The sequence below is a fragment of the Lissotriton helveticus genome, chromosome 6, assembly GCF_964261635.1.
Source record: "Lissotriton helveticus chromosome 6, aLisHel1.1, whole genome shotgun sequence".
NCBI classification, from domain to species: domain Eukaryota; kingdom Metazoa; phylum Chordata; class Amphibia; order Caudata; family Salamandridae; genus Lissotriton; species Lissotriton helveticus.
Window position 1 is genome coordinate 1,039,559,692 of NC_136067.1, and position 20,570 is coordinate 1,039,580,261.

The window sequence follows — 20,570 nt, forward strand, 5'->3', positions numbered from 1 at the left end:
TTCTTTCCTGGAATGCAAATTGAGAGAATTTGGTAATGTGAACAAAGTGGCCATAATGCTGGTCACTGGGCAAACGAAAAGGAAAAACTGTAGGATGATAAAGATCTTCTAACACACAAACACATTTTAAATACCTGTAAATAAGCTGTACAAATAATACAAAATATATCAGCAGCAAGGAAAGCACAAATGAGGCCCATTTTTTTTTATTCCAAAGTGCAATGGAGACAACCATTTGAATAGGATCAAAATAAATCATCAAAATAAATCAAGACACTTTACTTGTGTAAAATGAAAAAGAAAATATTCGCTGAAACCCAATTTTTACTCATTATAGTTTGTGCGACATAGAGCTTTATCTGTAAAACGTCTTGTCTGATGCAAATTTCTTCAACATTTCAAGTGGCCTTTTTCAATGGAAAACGTGCTCTCTGTAAAAGACAGTGAATTACCACACCATACGTCAGTCATATATTTGCAGGGTCGGACAGGAACAGAAATTAAGCCCAGGCAGCAAAATAAAAAGTGTCCTCAGTGGTGAATTAGATAGCTAAAAAAAAGCTCATGTTTACAAGTTTCGAACTTGTAAAAACATGTTATATAAGTCTTTTGCGAGGTATGGAAGTTTGCTTGGATTTGAGCTTACTGCAAGAAACTTCGTTCTAGCATTAAGGATATCAACAGTAAATAAGCATTTGCAATGCAATTGGTCCTACCTTTGGAACCTTATATGTATTTAGCTGTGCAGCACATTAGCCTGGGAGCTGAAACATCTACTATTCTTAAACATGGAAGGAAAGTAAGCACCAAACTGCGTGACACGCTAGGTATGGGAACACATGGAGAGAAATATTGCCTTTCAGCGGAAAATGGTATAGTCCAAAGTTCTGTTTTTAATATAAAATCAGGGCTTTCGGTGGTCATATCACTGAAAATACAAGATTTGAAAAAAATATTATTGTCTACAGGTGCTTGTGGAAGTCAATTTCGATGGACTGGAATCTAGAGAATGCTAAAGTGATTCTGGTATTTTACTAACATCTGCTGATTGTTTTCTATCAAGAAAGTTAAATAGAGGCAGTTGCCAGAAAAATGTAAATAAAGTCCCTCAGCAGAAAGCAATTCTGGTATTTTACTGACCTCTACTTGTTGTTTTCTATCAAGACAGTTAAATAGAGGCAGTTGAACAGAAAATAAAGTCCCTAAGCGGAAGCCGACAGGTCCTAGGGCTGATCTCCAGAGCCCACAAAGTATATACACATATAAGTATATATTAAAGTATATACAAGAGGTCTTGAATGCTCGACCTAAAAACGACCAAACAAGCATTTGCATTTGAGTTTACATTTCCGATCTGGGGGTCCAAATCATATTGGGTGTCATTCGTATACCTAAGTAATCAAAGGTGGACACCTGATCAATACACTTGTTTCCCACCCTATATCTTTCTGCTACAATGGAAATCTCTCGTCTTGGAGAAAAATATACATTTTGTTTTAGCGCCAGTTAGTTCAAGGCTGCTCTCTGCATGAAATAGGGAGAAATGGCTCAGGAGCAATTTCAATCCCATTGGTGTCCTAGAAATAAATAAAGTGTAATCAGCAAAGAGGAGGGTCGGGACCCTCCTCCCCCACTAGACTTGGTGCATCACACGCTTCTTTGCAAAGATCGTCAATCACCCCGTTGATATACAGTGAGAACAGTATCTCTTTATAGCATGTCTGTTCCTCGTCGGATTTGTGACTTATTTTCCACGTGGATTCTCACCAAAATATTCAAAAGGAAGGGGAGAATACCCAGGTTTTCCAATACTTTCCACATTTTCTACCAAGGGACACGTTCAAAGCTGTGCACAGGTCTGCAAAAACAACGTACACCTTTTCCTAAAGGAGAGACACCACAGGCCAATATAAACTAAGCCTGGCTGGGTAACTCCGCTCCGCCAGCAGAATTTTTCCTACTCCGCGCTCCATTGAGAACGCAAAGTTCAGACAAAACTCTTAGCCGGCCCCTCCATCCTCCCTAATGTAATTATAATTAAGAAAAGGAACTTACCTGCTGTGGCTGCCTCCTCCTCGCCATGGCCTCACTCTCCTTCCTCGTCCTTGCCGTCCTCGTCGATGGAAACCCCTTACGTTGTACATCTTGCACGCGCAAGACGTACAATGAAGGAGATTCCATCGACGAGAACGGCGAGGACTGAGGACATTCTGCCAGGAAGAAGAGCTGTTGGACTGCTAGAATGGACTGCCACTTTCCTCCCTGCTTTACTGAGTTGGCCCGTTGTCTGCTGCTTCTTGCCTCAGAATAAGAGGACTGGGCTTTGCTCTCTGCATTCTACTTTTTAAAGTTTCTCCAAGTGCTTGAGTTGAGCTTGCCTTACTGTTGGAAGTTTCAGAGCCATCAAAGACTTCACCTGCATCGAGTCCTGACCTGCCAAGTGGTGCAGAACCCAGCCCTAGACACATGGAGATTATTTTGGTGCTGCAACCAAGAGATTTACTCATTGACTCCATATGTCACTTTGGCACCGGTGCATCCCTCCAAAATTGCTACATCGCCTCTGTCTGCACCAAAGTCATTGACCTCGCACGCTGAGTGGGCAAAGAAAACACAGTGACTTACAATGCAAGTCCAGACTTTACTGAAGGGCCTCCGAAATACTGCAGATGTGCGAGTCTCAAGCACCGCCTCCTTGAAGTCCATGACGCACCGCTCTGACGCAGCGCATGCATCTTGGTGGTTTGATATCAACACAGTGGAAACAGCGCACCATGCTGTGGCATTGAAGCATCACCGGCACTGTGTTGCCTTCAGGACCCAAGGTCTTGCACCTGCAACTGATGCATCACCTTCCCTGTGTCCCACATCGTCTACGGGCGTTAGCGGCTCAACGACCATGCACCGCCTCCAGGAACCGATGCATCACTTTGCTACAGTGACACCTCACCTCCTTTGCACAATGCTTCATCCCTGAGCAAGAACGTGCCAAAGAGTCTAAACTGTCACACTCATAGGTGTATGATGGTTTGTAGTTCTGCTGATACTGTCACTGACAGCGCTGGTAGGGGCTATGGGTGGCATACGTTGGAGTGGTGTCCTGATGAGGGCCCTGGCACTTAATGTTTTACAAATTAAACATTGGGTGGGCTAGAAACCAGGACTGTTGTTGGTGCCTCTGTCACTTTCCCCAGATCCTCGAGCTAAATTTCAGCAAGCACAGAGAGGCTTCTAGAGAGAGAGATAACGGGGAAGGGAAGAACGGACGTAACGGATCTAACGATTTATCAGATGAGACCTGTTAATACTGTTCACATCACACAGCTCAAAAAAGCAGTAGCGATTACAAAAACGCATTCAGATTTTAAAAGAATATCACATGTTTTGCGTTTCTTCTTAGGTCCAATTTCTTAAATCAACATCTGTCTCCAACTAAGACACCGACATAACAAGTCTGTGTGTAGGGTACTGGTCTGCTTAGCTTTTTCTTATTAGAAAGAGTTATTTCTGGGGATCTGAAATGATGAGTGCAGCACAAATCCAAAACTAAAAACAAGTTTTAAAACATATTTGGGAAGTAATTAATGAAAAAGCACACCTCTCATTACAAGTAGCATGGGCTTGTTTTCTGCTAAGTGTAACAATGTATACATTTTTCACAAACTAGTTGATTCTGCGAGGTCAAAAGGCCTGTTAAAAAATGTAATTGCTACATTATTTCAGTGGCCCTGTGTACAGCAACCACAGAGCAGAATACACCCAGCGGTGTACCAAACACCACTACGGCAATACGGCACAGGGCATACACAATGTACAATACATAGTGCATACTGTATTTACAGCACACAACTTTAGTAGCTGGAGGATAACTATACTGATTTAGGCCCGTGGTGGTGGGTTATATTCATGCTACATGCTTCTGAAAAAAATATATTTATTAGATGAAACCATTTGACTGGGTTCATTTTAACCACCAAAACACTGTGCAATATGTCAGCCGTTACATCAGGGCCTCCCCATTGTCCTACCCCATCTCTGATGAGGTGATCTGCCATGCATAGATGCACGTTATTAACTTTGTTCGTTTTGCATTTTACTAACGAGGAAGACTACATATGTGTGAATAAGCAAGTTATTTATTTATTTATTTATTATAAACTTTGCTTTTTTTTGTCCTGCTTTAACGAAACCACTGTCCCTTGACTCTGTTTTTTTAACTACTAATGTGCTTTTTTGTTTTCCTTTCGATTGAATTTCCACGTTATTTCTTGTATTTCAGGTATCCTGTAAATATGGTTTCCTGTAATTGTGTATCTTATGATAGACGTCATTTAAGGGTTCCCATGGGGTCGAAGCTGCGTGGCTTGCTCACTGCTACCCCTGGCACTTTTTGTGTGACACCCCGGTCTCAGAGATGGCAAAAGAAGTCCCAAAAGAGAAAGAAAACAGTCTCCTGTTGAAATATGTTTTCATTTGTCACTGTCACTGAAATCCATTTCTTTAACATAAGTAAATACAGGAGAGGAATACCACTCTTCAGAATATCCAAAAAAGTGATAGAAAAACACACAGTGTTGAACAACTTATATATTTTTTTGTGAATATAAGTGAAAAATTATGTTTGAAACATACCTTCACCTTTGTGCTTAGTAAGAGTGATCATAAATAACTTTTTGACAATCATAGGAATACTGTAAATCATTGTCATTTTTTGTGGTTTCTCTGGCATAATATGTCAGCATGTTAATAAGAATAAGGCTGTATATAAAATAGACATGCATTTATATTAGCAACTGCTGTGCTACATTAACTGTGCAACTTATTATGTGAAACGAGCCATCACTATGCAATGGAAATCATAGAAACCGCCCATGGACCACGCTTGGCATAGTGAGCTAATTTGCTGGGGCAGCGCTAAAAGTGCGGCGATAAGACGGGAATAAGCTAGAGGTTTATGTAAAATCCCAATAGCTATGGAATGGGACATTACGTTAGAAGCCCTTAAAACACTAGACTTAGAACCTAGCGACACCTATGTTCAACCATAATTGTACTAACGGGAAATCCTAGCCCGAACGAAACATATGCATAGGCAGGTAGGGACAGATTTACCAAGTACAGTTGAGGTTCTCTCTCTAACTGTAAATACGGAACTGTGCATTTCTGATCTGTGCCATGAATAAGACATTACGTGCATACATGTTGTTATCTCTTAAAAAGGACTGGAAGGTGGGGGAAGGTTTAAAAAGGGGTTTAGTCTAATAGTAGATTGTGGTACATTGGGATACGTTTCTACTATGCCGGAATGGAAAGAGAACTAACTGTTTAGGACTTGCAGTATTGATTTACTGTATTGTAAAGATGGCAAGTCAATTATGTACAAATGTTATGTGGTGAACTATGCAAAACCAAAGGGGATGATGGACGGAGTGTTGAACATTGCAAACACTCACCCCCAGTCAACTGATCTGGGTTTAATCCATCATCATTCTTTAGCTCACTCCGCCACCCCAGTTCAGACATGCCATATGCAAATAAGTCTGACCCTGTGCCTCATGGGAACAGTCCAGACCGAACTGCCAAGCCATGTCTTCCCTGGACCAGAAACAAGTATCCTGGGACCGGTTTCTGGCTAATCAGCCATCATCAGCCAGGCTAGCTTGAATCCAGTGGCAAAGTGAACAAGGGACCCACATCTGGGCATAACCTGCCAACTTACGGCAAACAAAGCCAAACCAAAGGGTATGATGGACGGAGTGTTGAACATTGCAAACACTCAGGCAACTGATCTGGATTTAATCCAACATCATTCTTTAGCTCACTCCGCCACCCCAGTTCAGACATGGCCATATGTGGTGAACGATCCCACCTTCAGTATGTGATAATGGATCTCTACCCTTCTTTGTATCATGATATATACCCAAGCATTGTACCAATATAAACCATGAAAATGTACTGTATTCTATGTCAAACTAAATAAATAGGAAGACATACTAATCCTACAAGGAATGCTATACATAGTAAACCAACAATACACAAGAACTTAATTGACTGGGGCATTACATAAAACTGCAATGTTGAAGGTACTGTTGATGATAAGTAAGACATATAACAAGGCAGCACATTATCTAATAAGATAAATATATTAGAGACTGTATATTAAGCAGCAGGGAGAATAGGGAGTGGAGGTAGGAGCAATAAGATAATTATTCTGTGGGTGAGGATGAGAAGCAAAGGCTACCAAGAGAGAGCAATAAGCAGTTACTATATTTAGTGCATGGAAGCCTCAAAGTTGAAGAGGTAAGCTGTGAAAGCAACTTTTAGGTCTCACCTAAGACAGTATGCACTATCTGTTGTGAGAGATATGGTTATCTTACAGTGGACTTAAATCCTCTCTATTGCTTACCATTAGATTGGCTTTATTGCCCGTCTGCTTTGTTAGCTTCTTTTTCGATAGCCGTGTGGGCTTCTTTCCTCTTCTTGTATGTGCCCCACCACGGGATCATAAAAGTGTAGTATGTCCTTCAACTGCATGCTTTTTCGGGTGTTACTTTTTAATTTTCGCTTAAGCACTCTATGAGAGTGCATGTGTTTTCCTGCTGTCTTCCCTGTGTACTTCTCTCCCACTCCTCTGCTTTACCTTTTTGCTGTGTGCTTTCTCCTTGCCAGCTCCAGGTTGCTTTCTTTTGCCCACCTACTTCCCTCACTCGTGGGCCCCATGTTGCTTCCCAACCCATGCCCCATGTTGCTTCTGCCCCTCGTCCCCAGTGTTGCTTCAACCCTAGCATGTTGCTTTCCCCACCTGCCAATAAACACCCTCTCCCTGTAGTGTCCTGCTGAACAGTTCTAGTGTCCCAGCATGCACTAGTATACCATCCACTCCCTTGAGGGCTGGCCTTAACACCCACCTCACACCCTTCCCGCACAGGCGTCACCGGTCAGGTAACCCTGACAATGAAAGAGCCCGAGTGCACGTGCTCATGGCCAGTTTAGTAAGTATACCCACTGTGTCCATCATTCATTGGCATGTGGGCCTAGGGCCCACGACTTAACACTCTCCACCCACTCTCCATGTTGCTGCCACCCCAACCACGCCCCCTTGTTGCTTTCCCCTTCAAAAAAAGAATGCTTTTGCATGTTTTTTTCTTTTTCATTAACAATCCTAATTGAATTAGTAACTAAAACAAAATAAAGTGGTTGCATCATTTTGTAGGCATGCACCTTCATGGTGCCAGCGACTACAAAATGACACGGCCTGCCGTATCAAAAGTTTTTTTTCCCCTTTTGTATTCTTTAAGCGTGCGGCACAGCAGCATCGGAGAATGCTTGAAGCAGGAGTAATGGTACCCCCAAGCCAGTGCTTTAAATGGGCCGGTACTCACCGGTACTGAGTACCGGCACTTCCGATTTTTTTTGCCGCCAGTACCGGCACTTCTCTGTAGCCAGGGAGAGTACCGGTACCCTGATCCACAGCAGGCGCAGGTTACCTTTCTCCTCCAGTCCAGGACAGAGACCGCTTTGCTTCCGAGGAGTTTGTAATTAACTTGGCTGAAGTACACATTTGCAAAGTTGCTGGTAAAGATTCCAGCAGAGTACATTTGAAAGGCCCCAAACTGCAGGGGGTTGACAGGCCTTATGTCACGCTGTGATTAACAGGACGGGGTCTCTAGACAGACCCTGCACTGTCAATTAGGTGCGCAGCGACCATTCAGGTGAAAGTGTCATCATGACTTTTATTTTGTGTAATGAGTTAAGGCCTTATGTATGAACACATTTTCCCATTGACACAGAATGGGTAAAACCCTTTGATACATCAGGCCCTTAATCTTTTTTTTTTTTTACATAAAAGCATTTCTTATGTGTTTTAATATGTGCTGCAACTGGTACAGAAGTCGTGTATGAATATATTTAGGCCTTAGCCCCGCCCCTGGCCCCGCCCACTTGCCACACCTCTATTTTAATGAGTACCTGCACTTATTTTTCCCCATTTAAGCACTGCCCCAAGCTATAAATGCCCTTCCGCACACTCAGTTCTCGCTGATATCACTATGATATGGCCGTGTGGGGGAAGCCACGCGAAACCCCCTTGTTTCCCAGAACAGTCATTCAGTACCAAAAGTGCGTGGACGGCGTGGCTGCGGGACTTTCCCTCCTTGTAAGGAGAGTTCGGGTGCTCGCTGCAGCTCCCTGCCCACGGTCACTCACAGCCAATGCAGCTGCTTTTCCGGTCACGACAAAAAACGGTCCAGCTGATCTCGCGTTCCATTTAACAGTATTTGTCGCCCACAGGAGGGGAAGTACAAACCGAAAATACACAACTCGCACATCATTTCGCAGCATCAGCGTGGAAAAGGCTGCAGAAACAGTTAACTCCGCCCACAGCGCGCGCCTCTCCGGCTGCGGCCGGCCCTCTGCTGGAGAACAGGCCCCTAGCTGCCTCGCGCAGGCTGTCAAACTCCAGTTCCTGCCTCCCTCACACCGCGCGGAGTGAGCTCGCGCTCGGAAGAAAGGGGAAGGAAAAGTGCAGTTTCACACCGTCGGTTCGTTCCACACCCTGCAATATCCTGGCCATTAACGGACAAGAGGCGTGGGTGGCGGAACACTTAAAAACATGCATTTTTCTTGTTGAAGAGGGATGAATAGCGGTGAAAAAAGACGAAACCGTTTATTTTTAAGAACGAAGTAGGCTGGGCAGAGAGAGCCTGCCTGGACTCCTTCACGACGACCTGAGCTGCTCCAGCTGAAGCGGAGGTGCGAGGTGTTCCCGCTTCAGACATTTGGTACGTGTTTTTTAATTCATCGTTTCTGTGTGTTTTTGTGTGTGGCTCGCTTGCATCTCCATGCGCTGTCTGTGTGAGCACACGTGAACGCCCAGCTGCAGGTCGGCCTTAACTTCTCTCAGTGCTGGTTTTTCTCTAGCCTCACAGGGCTACGCCTCTTTAAAAGCCCTTTTACATGTATTAGCCTTCTGTGCGGGTAGGGGTGTGTTAATAATCTTTTTCAGTCTGTTATCCTCCCAGATACTTTATTGGCATGCTGTTTGTTTATATACTTGGTTGTATTGATTTATCGAAATTCTGATTTTAATAGTACTCCATAAGGCGCAATTTATAAGTTTAACAATGTGTATAATGAAGTTTTGCAGAAAAATAATTCCCAAATAGTGTATTTGCAGAGTTACTTAAAACCATTGCAATGCGTGCAGAGATAAAAAGCATTTTAAATGATTAATTCGCAATAATCACATTCCATCATAATTAAAATATAAACAGTTTTGTTTACAAGTTTAGAAAGATTCAAATTTGAACATGTGAGAGCAACCATAATGCTGTGATTGTTACTCCCCCTGAGAAAAATTAATAATCCAAAAGTTGTATACATATAAAGTTAGTTAAACTGATATATATATATATATATATATATATATATATATATATATATATATATATATATAAAGTTTTATGTGGTTCTATCAGCAGGGACAGCATTAGTCAATTCACTTGAAATTGTCCTCAGACCACAGCTGGCAACTTGCCCCACAACGCTAGGGTGGTTCCATAGTTCTGTGTTTTTTACCCAACAACACTAGACATGCCTGGACTCGTAACTTCACATTTTTCATTATGAATGAAGTTCTTAATTACTGGAAAAAAACAAGTGCCTCTGTCTTCAACCACCCTACGCTCTGCTGCATTATAAATATCATGTTGAGTCTTTTCTTTGCATGCCTTACTTTGTCACTGTTTTCCTGACTTTCTGTGCTTCCTTCTTTCTGTCTTTCTCTGTCCTACTCTGGGTCTGTCTGAGGATGAAAAACAAAGCACCGCCCTCAAAAATGAACACTGGTGCCCAGCACCTGTAAACTCTTGTATAGGAAAACCAGAATTATGTGAATCAATATTAAGGCATGGAGGTAGTTGTGCATATGTATAAAAACTAAAATCTAGATGAAAGAAGCAATGTGATCGTTAGCATGTGTAAAATAGAACATGAAATGAAAAAATGAAATTTTCTCTTTAGGGCTGACTGTGGTCAGAATTCCAAGATGGTCCTTTGCTTGCTGATGTGCTGTTTGAGTTTTGACTCTTGTGAAAAACGTTCACTAAGTGATTTCAAATTTCCCAGGACATGTGTGAGTAGCTCATACAGGCCAGTTTTTTTCTTTGCATTCTGGGGCTTGTGGTCCTGATGTTGTAATCCTTCAAAATTACTACATATCCTAGTTAACAAATAAACGAAAAAAACTTGAACTGGCTGAGCTACTCTTGCATGGAAATGTAAAATCTCTTGTCGACATTCACTGGATCAGAGCACTCACGTTTCTTAGATCCTTGCATGATTATCTCATCCAAGCAAGGAGTTTGCTGTGCATTCTAGGACATGTAGACCTATATATCTCATTACACGACCAGGACTACAAGACTCACAGTGCAAAGCTAAAACCTGGACTGGATAAGCTACTCACGCAGGGACCTGGTAAACTTGAGTCCATTACTAGATGGAACTCTTTAAGTACAGTTCTTTCCCAGATTCCGTGACAACCCTCTATTACATGTACTGGCTTCCTCAATGCCCCCTCGGGGGACCCTTAGCCATAGAGGAAGAGCTGCTGTTGACTCTTTATACGCAGTACCCAGCAGCCACCATGGGATATAATCTACTACCGTATTGGTAGAGGCAGCAGCAGATATTTACAGCTCCCCAGGCCTATGTTTACCTTTTCCTGTAGTCCTGCATTTAGAGCAGAAAGGTGAAGCTACAATCGACCAAATTGCAGAGTTGAATCAAGGGCGGGAACATCTACTCACCACCGGCATGGAAACATTTAGAGCTCTGCACGGACAGGGTTAAGAGATGAACCAGCCCAGACAGGTTTTCTCATTTCTTCCACCTTTCAAAAGTTGGAAAGAAATCCATATTGTTTCACAAAAAGGGTGTCCCTACAGGGTTGCTACAGTTCAAGTTATGCAATGGTTTGAATCACGTGAAACCCTTGAATGAGGTAACGTGAACACACCCTATCTAGGAGGGTGCAATAGTACAATCTTGAGCATGTATTTAAAAACCAAGTGCATTCTTGTACTTGTAGTCCCGATACCCACTAATGAAACCAGTTGTACTAAACCACCAGATTACATTTGTTTGTGAAAAGGCAGGCCAGGATTGGAGCGTGGTGTCATGGGATAGCATGGAATAGTCTGGTAACCGTACCTTTGCAGGACACCCTTGAAGTTTTATCAGATTATATGAGATGAAAAAACAAGGGAAGACAGACAGAAATAATAGTAACATTTAGCAAAACAGCAGGAGCAGTTCATGGAAAATCATAACCAGGGTAAACCCTGTACCGAGGGCAGCTGCTGTTGAAATGATTTAATAGTTTACTAGGTAACAAAATTAACTCAGTTAGTGGAAACAATCCCTCGGCAGTCGTAAAATCCAAATATGGTAATTTAAAAAGAAAATTAAAGCCTTTGATATTAATACTAAACCAAAATCCCTCAAACATTGAAATAATAAAATGCTTTGTTTCCGACACAGATTTTGGGCACTTCATTAGAACAAGCATAAAGGCACATTATTTCTCCAAAAAAGTGAAACAGTTGGGAAAAAGTTCTTCATCGCAGAATGCTTAATTCGCACAATGAGCACACCTAATTGCATCATCAGTAAATGATGGTTTTTTTCAGCATTAGATACGGAGGCCAACTACTACAACATAACGGTATCAGTTGAACATACCAGGAGACACCAAGAAAATAAAACACAATACATTCCTAGTAAGTTACATGATGTTGACGCCGGTCTTTCAGTCACACAGAGATGCTTCCGTTTTTGGTGTGCACTTTTTAAAGTTAAATTACCGTATTTTGGTTTCCGCATTTCATCTGTTCCTTCTAAAAAGAGTTTGTTTGTAAATATATTACTTTATAGGGCAGCTTCTTGCCTTCGGGCCACTTAAGAGCATAGTGATTTTCCAGTAGGAATGCTCTGCAGGACAGTCTGTGTAGAAGGAGTCGTCGGCCTGGCTACCATCTTCGTTCAATAACCTTTTATATTTACAACCAATTCTGAGCAGCTTAATTTAGAGGTCTGGGTTTTATGTTTCATATGTAGGCTTTACCTTAAAGTGGACTTAAGGCACTGCTTAGTCGCCATGTTTGGATTTAGGCTTTTCTAAAGAGTTGCCGGAATCCTCCATTATAGAGACAAGAAGGTTCAGCAAATTAAAGATTGTTGCTGAAATCAGCTGTGATCTGTGGATCAAAAGTTTGAATGTAGGGAAGACCAACTCGTCTCTCCAAGGTGATGTCTGTTATTTACAGTGCTTACTCATCGGAAAAGTGCAGCATGAAGTCAGACATGTAAAGTAATTGTATTAATTCTATGATTTGGCTCACCAGCTGTGTTGAGAGATTTAGAGAAGAACGGTCAATGGAAGGTTCCTGACTCGGACTCTGCTTTATGAGGTGTAAGATTCTGCGTGTACCATTACCCCAGCATGCTTTGTGGAAAGTGCTGATATTATTAAACATAGTTCTAAATTATTCCTGAAGCCAGTGAAGTGATATCAAGGCTGGGTTCACAAGATCACAATTAGATCGATTAATCTCCAGATTAGCTGCATTGTTCTGCATCACCAGTAAGTGTTTTGAGAAGCACAATGTAACAACAATGTAACCACCTGAGATCTCCCCAGATCCACCTGAAGGCCATTAGAGAGGGGATACATTTATAGCTGCTTATTTGCCCCTTAACTGAAGCATTGGCTTGGGACATGAACAACATGTTGACGTCCCAAAAAAATCCCACATTTTTTTATTGAAATGCAGCCATTTAAAGAGGATTTTCTCAGGGTCTTCTCCTTGTAGAAGGCTCTATTTAGACACAGAAAACGCCTATTCTGCTTTGGAGGTCTCATTTCAAAGACATTTCATTGTGGGATGCAGAGCCTGGGACTAATGGTTGTTGAAACTATATGCGGGCAACATAGCAGTAGTTAGTTGAAGTGATCTGGGTGGTGAGCAGTGGAGGGGTGTGTGCAAGGGATAGTGATGTTGACTGGTATATCTTAAGAAAGAGGCAAATTGCTGTTTCCTCGTGTAGAAATGACACTGGGCGGAGAGACACTGATAAGATAGAGATCTTTTTTCAGTTGATAACCCACCATTACTTGCACATGAGCAAACGGTAGCTATGATGGCACGATGGAAAGACAAACGGTGCCACTGACATCCTTCTAAAAAATGTTAACTCCTTCACAGCCTGAACACTAATGCTGATTTCCATCAGCTGACCCTATGTAAAGTCAGAAACTTTCAGTTCCACAAAATTTTCAGCCAACCGCGCGCAGCATTCATGATTTGCATTTTCTTTTTTTTCCATTATAAGCCTGAACCTACAACTCCCAGTGTTATTGGCTCTGTTAACCGAAAAACAGGCTAGGCTGAAAGTTGCCCTTGTGAAATGGCAGTTATGACATCGTAGGTAAGTTATATAAGTCATAGAGCGGTGCACGTTAAATATGTGCCACGAAACCATGGTAAATACACCTTAATTTTTGTCATAGTAAAAAGTAAATAGATATTCGTTACAAATGCGCACAAGACCCCGGGAATTAAATGCTACTATTTAAAAATAAAAATAGAGCACACTTTTTGTTATGGAGAAGATGGCAACTGTTCAGAATTTACAAATAAAATATTCACAGAACAACACATTGTTATCATTAATCAAATAATTTGAGACAAGCTGTTGATCGAATTTTCAGGCTTCTTTCCTGTTTGCATAAATTCCATATTTAGTCTGTACCACCACTTGGTCTTAAAGTGCTATTTAGCTGCCTGGTGGTGCCATGTCATTGACGCAGCCTGCCCTCTTGGCTATTGATCTACAACACTTTGCAAACCGGGATTTGCATTCCATACCTATCTTAGAACACCCATTGCTAGGCTGCTGAGATATTATTCACACATCTTATAAGGAACACTGGCTATGCCTATACCAGCAGTATCTGCTATTGTTTGAGGTTAAATCGAGTCCTTGCATTTAGAAGCTGTGCAATGCGTATCTAGTTACCTGCTTGAAAATGGATGACTTTTTTTGTGGGATAACTTGTTTCAGCTTGTGGCTTGCTGTAAAGATGAGTGGCCACAGGATTGAAATTCCCAGAAAATGGCAGAATGGTATTACTTAACCATGGCTGCCTTTGTCAATAAATGTGACCATTTACAGGTTTTCTGTGAGCAATTTTCTTAGCTTCCCATTCATGGTTTGATGATCTGAAAACAACTCTGAGAAAAGTTAGAAAATTAGGCTTGGATAGGCAGAGAGAGACGGAGCTTAAAAAAGCTATCTTAAAATCTAAGAGACAATCTATCCACAGAGATGAATATGGCTTCACATGGTTCTAAAAGCAGTATTCCCGTTCTTAAAAGATTTAGTGCATTCGAAATCCTTGTTGAACATCCCACATTTTCCTGTTTAATTGTGCATAACGATATAGCAATCCTTTCCAAATAAAATTGCACTGATTAGAGGCAATATCACACCTCCTGAAGGTTGAGGCAGGTGCCGAATCAGATGAGGGAGTATACAATTAGTCAATCCCTGTGTAATATCTGTAAAGGAGAAAAAAATCCCCACACCCTCTTTACACAACGTGCATCGATCAGTGAGTGAATAATAAGCCAGAATGACATAGATTTATTTATATGTTGTGTAATCATAGGATGACTTTGGAAATTACTGAGCCATGTTTTAGTGATTTCAGCATGATTGCAAACCAGCAAAGGGTAAACAGCGTTTACAACGCTGTCATTACATCACAAGACTATTACAACGCGGTTGTTACAATGACTGCGTTGTTAGTACGTGATGCATTTACATTCCCAATCATTACAACAATTTGCTGCAGGGGGAGCTGATGTATTGGAAATGAATTCCAACACCTTACCGACTGTTGCGCAAACTGGAGTGGGAATAGTAACTATTAATATTCCCAAGTCCAGCGTGCTCCCTACAGCAAGTCGTTATAATGACTTGCGATGTAAATTCATTGCATACTAACAACGCAGTTGTTGTAACAGCACACAATGTAATACATTAAGTTGTAATGTACTGTATTCCAGCAAAGTGTGCTTATAGGTTAAAAGGTACTGAATACTAGGTTGTTGGTGACTGTTGTGATCCTTGAGTGAGGTCCCAAGATGCATCAGTTAGCTGTAACTAGGGATAGCAGTTACTAGCCCAGGCTTGGTACAGCTAGTACTGCACTTGCTATCCCTATTCTCATTGGTAATGAAAGCAGTAACAAGAACAGAAGGTTAACAGCGCACTAAGAACCATGTTTACTGTGTAATGAGATTTCGGGCTGTATTACCAAGGTTACAAATACACCTGCATACTAATGCAGGAACCCTATAGGTGCATATACTATTGATTCATTTATTAACTCTAGGTGCCAGTCCCTCGCAATTGTAATTGTTCGTTTTGGCTGAACTTCTTTTCCGCCATCTCATATTGTCACCTCTGGTAGTACGATGCCTCTTGACTGCACACTGCTCTAAAATACCATTCAATTCTACTATTCCTGGAATGGTATTTACATCATTTGGATGTGTGAAAACAATCAAACAATCAAACAATTCAAATCTTTATTTCGGTTAAAAACAAACCATAAATGATGCACAGACAAATATATTCTTTGAGACCAGGGGTGCAAACATTTCAAAATTATCAGCTCCATTTTCCATAATCAGTTAATCACGATTTCGATCTATATGAGGTAGTTGCAGTATTAAAAGAATAAATAAATAAATACCAGGAGTAATGACATTAATTGGTACTACCCGAAAATATTATAAAAACAGTATTAAAATGTAGCTAATATATATAGTATTACTTCTATTCCATATGACCAAAAGTAAAATACATGATTTGTAGGTGGTTACAGTATCTTTACATCGCTTCTGCAGCCCATGAACCCCTCTTCACCATTATTGAAAACAATCATACCAATTTAAATTTTGTAATAGTTCACCTTTTTTTGCCTCGTCCTCCATTGAAGCATGTGATAAAAATGGCAAACCCACCCAAATATAAATCATTCATTCTTACTGCATAATAGAACTAATTACCTCCTGCAACACAGTCTATTGAATTTGCATGCTAGGCACTCACCTAAAAAGTTATGATTCTGGGGGTGGTGATTTAACTTTTGGGAGCATATGCATTGGACACCTTGGACCCAGCTCGATGACCTGGACTTTGCAGACAGCCTGACCCTACTTCCCTTACTCATCTGCAGATGCTAGTGAGGTCAGACAATGTGGCAGCCGCATCAGCACAACTTGGCCTAAAAATGCACTGGAAGAGGTTGAGGCCTTCACCTACCTTGACAGTGTCTTAGACAAGCAGGGCGGCACAGATTCCAATATCAAGATAAGAATTGGCAAAGCATGGGCTGCTATCATTCAACTAAAGAAGATGTAGAGCTCCAAGGACAACAATGTCCACCACCAGCAAAGTGACCACCACCAACAAAGTCCAGACCTTCATCAACACCTGTCTGAGGAAAATCTCTCAAATCCATTGGGCAACCGCCATCAAAATCCATGACCTTAGGCAGCAGACTTATCAACTTCCTGCTCATGAAGAAACCATGAAAAGACACTGGTGCTGGAAAAGTCCACCCTATGCAAGCCGGGATCAAACACCAACAGGCAAGCCCTGACCTGGAACATTTAAGGAAAGAAGGAAAAGAGGAAGGTCAAGAAATGCCTGGAGCAGAGGCCTCGAGGTTGACAGAAAGGAGATGGGTTACACCTGAAGTCAGATTGAGAGAAAATCCCAGGACAGAGATGACTGGAGCGTCCTGGTTGATGGCCTATACCCCAGAAGGGTAGTAGGTTTAAGTAGAACTCATCCAGCTGATGTGCTGAGCTGATATTATTGTTAGAGAAGCAGAGCAGTTATGTTACCCATACATGTGTGAGTAGTGTATCCAGTTCCAAAGGTATTTTCTTTCCATTGGTACTTGCAGAGATGTTTAAACCATAAGTTCAGTACTTACAGGTACCACAACACAAAGACAAAACATGGATTGTCTATGCTGCTCATATATGCAATTGGGGAAGTTGAAGGATATGGAGCAGGCTTGCCACTCATTCAGACCACATGAGTGCCATACCAGTAAACTGATGCCCCCTGTCTTGCTCCATCACTTCCTGCACCCAATTTACCACCACGGAGGGGCAACCACAAATAACAGCATTGGTGTGAACTAGTCCACTCATAAACGGAGCCCACATGGGAGGCATGAAACCCTATTATTGCAATGTCGTTTGGGATTATAAGTAATAACATAGTAATTGCTAGAATTCGTATATTTTATGCACCACTGCTATGTATTCTGTGGGTGAATACATTTATTCAAAAAAGATAAAAGAAAGCACTACTTGCAATTGTCCATAATGAGCTGGCCAGAGGGAGGACATGGCATCCCGTTTTCCTCTCTGGAATAAATAGTTGTACTGCTTCCCAACAATATTACGTCTCTAAACATACAAGTGAAAGGTGCATACAGTGCCAAAATGTTTATTTTACTAAATTTTTCTCATACCTCCCAAACTGAAAAAGAAATCAACCCAGACACGCTCATTTTCTGGAAATGCTCCCAGGAACTGGAACTCTCTCCTGAGAGACCTGCACTGCAACCACCACTTTTCCTGCTTCAATCTGGACCTTAAACACCTACTACACAACAAATACTTTAACTCACACCCTAACTGAGCTTGTTTCCCAAACCTCAAGCACATTCGGGCATGACCAGGTGCAGCGGTAAATATATTTTTTCAGCTGTCTACTATGTCTTGTACTCTCTTAGCTCATGCTGTTCCTATGTCTGCATACTGTAACTACATTTGCGGTCCAACGACTTTCTTTGTCTGTATTTATGCATGTACTTCATTCATATGAATTCGTATTGTATTTCAAGCGTTCTGATACCTACTGGTCTAGCTAACGCTATATAAATGTATAAATAAATACAGTAGTGCTGCATCAATCAAGTTCTCTGGTCATAGGAAGTGGATGATGGATTCCAAACGTCACTTTGCTTTGTATGGCAAACTGCTTGAACTGGCCCTGGCTGCCTGTGGTAGTGATCTTGTCATTGCTTAACGAAGGCCTTAATGTTACAAAGAAGCACAGATGGTAGAATGCAGGATGCCTGGTTGGCCTTCCTTGCAAAAATAGCCACATTTGTGTGCTAAGCAAGATTCCTCGTGTGAAGCTACTTCCTGCCCTTACCACCTCTAATCTTTCCCCTTCTGAACAGAGAATAGTGTCAAGAAATATTAAATATGGATTTAGACTCTACTCCATCACAATCTCCCTGTAGTTAGAAGGCTCCAAACGGCCTTAATTTCTAAATTGTGTTAGGGTTTTCTTACTCAGCTGGTTGGACTTGGGGTGCATTCTTGTGAAGACCCAATTGTTTGCCTGGGTAGTTAAACACTGCTTGCCCACCTACTTCCGTCCATCCTTTAATTGTACAACTTATACATCTGGATAGATTAGTCCTGATGTGATGCAGAAAATCAATCCAGCTTCACGGTACCTACTGAATGGATAGCTTTCATGTACAAGGCTATGTGGCAATCGTGGACTTTGACCCTCCTCCTCAGTTCAAATACACTTTATGGCTGCCAGCATTATAGACTTACCTTGGTAAAATGCCAGCTACGGTAGAGTTCTACTAGTAAAAGGAAATGCCTTGCATAGATTTATTGTAGACGTCTAGTTTTACAGCAATGAAAAGTGAGACTGCTTCCATGAACCCTGTGGTGAATACAAGGTCCTTCTGCATGCACTGTAATCTGTAAGTATTATGAACCTAGCAGCCATGTCCTTGATTTTGCAGAGAAACTGCTGTAGTACCGTTATCCAAAGATGTTTTTATAAGGCGGCATTACAAGGGAGGGTGTGATGTATAAGGAAATGGATAGCAAATTTAGGCCTTCCTTTTTTGGCATATACATACTTTGGACTTTAGCTTCAATCTCCCAAGACCAGGTTTATCTTTGTAAGTCTGGCATGTAGGCAGTTTTAGTTATTGTACCACCAATGTGTTATAAAAAAAAAAGTCATAATGTGAATACATGCATGTAAACGTACAGGAGTGTTCGGTCAGCCCTCTTCATCAAATAATCTATTTTAAGTGTAATTCACATTTCCTTCCACACACTACAGCATCTAGCATGGTGCAATTGGTTGGTGGGGGTCTTGCATTGTGAATGATGGCATCTTTTACATATGAACAATGAACATCTGCCTAAAAATATGCACTTAAGTGTCAAGGGCTCGTGCAATTGAGCTGGTGGACCACTCCATTATTTTTATATTTTTGCAAGTGTTTCTTTTTATATTGTCTGTTTACAAAAATAACAACCCATAATAATAATAAATTACTGCAGAATTGCAAAGGTCGAACAGTTGATTTTGCCAGTGCATGTTTGCATGTAGGTATTGGGTAGCACTATGTGTTTTTCAGAAGAGGTGGCATGATTACCGTCCTCCTTTACCTCGGGTAGACTTTTGAGTTAAACCGTAGTTTAGAACATTTCTTAAAGTAGTGCCTCCACTCTTGTGTTGATGATTACTCTTGATGAAGAATAAAAACACAAATAAACTCCCCATGACGCCATTGCTGTGCGATTATCACACCAACACTCCCCACTGCCACTTGTTACATGCATATGATTCATAATTCTCACAAGAATTGTGTTAAATGTAAAAAAAGATCATGACATTTCATCCACCCTCTACCCATCCCTCATCAAAATCCAACTCTTGTCTACAGCTAAGTTGCACTCAAATTCCATCTAATGGTCCAGGTAGTTGCAGCATGTGAAGAAATGACCTATATCTTTGTCTTCATGCATGAAGCTCCTGGTCAGCACTCACCAGCCTATGACCTACATTCACTTTCATAACACCCGGCAAATGCACACCATTCGTCCAAGAATCAAGCAGCATTCACATGGTTTCACATCTAAACAGAATGTGATCCCCATTATCATCAGGCATGCTGTTCTTACGTCCACATTCCTGAAGAAAATAAGTTTTCACTAGGTCCTATTAATTTCCTTACATTCCTCCATTCCTTGCCATCTCGTGACAAAACCCTGCCTACAGCCTCCATTTCTGCTGATGCAAGAAAAAAACGATCACATACCCAAGCCCCCCTGTTCTTTGCAGTTAGCTAATTCATCAACAGAAAGCCATGAAACACCTACGCCCTATGTAAACAAGCTTGTTTTTCATCTTCTGCTCCCTGCTTGGTAAACACGTTGACACCGTGATCAGGTCATCTGGACAATGGTCTGACTGACCGAGCCTTGATCAAGCTGATTGAACAATGGTCTGAATGCCGAGTCTTGATCAAGCTGATTAAACAATGGTCTGAATGCCGAGCCTTGATCAGGTCAGCCTCATGGGTTTTGTCTCTGACTAGCTTGGGACTCTGTTCCATAGTCCGGGCTATTGTAATAAAGGAGGTTCTCTCT

General features: G+C 41.5%; 1 protein-coding gene across 5 annotated transcripts in view; it reads left to right on the plus strand.

The window, feature by feature from the left end:
• STX11 (syntaxin 11) overlaps positions 1–20,570 on the plus strand; it is a 398,327-nt gene that overhangs the window by 224,903 nt on the left and 152,854 nt on the right. The window contains exon 1 of one of the 5 annotated variants that reach the window (XM_078648673.1): positions 8,414–8,780. The exons of 3 other annotated variants lie outside the window; for them this stretch is intronic. The gene's annotated coding sequence lies outside the window, so the exon portion shown is untranslated. Of the gene's footprint in view, positions 1–8,413; positions 8,781–20,570 lie in introns of those variants that run through there. One more of the 5 variants, XM_078648676.1, reaches the window with a different exon arrangement.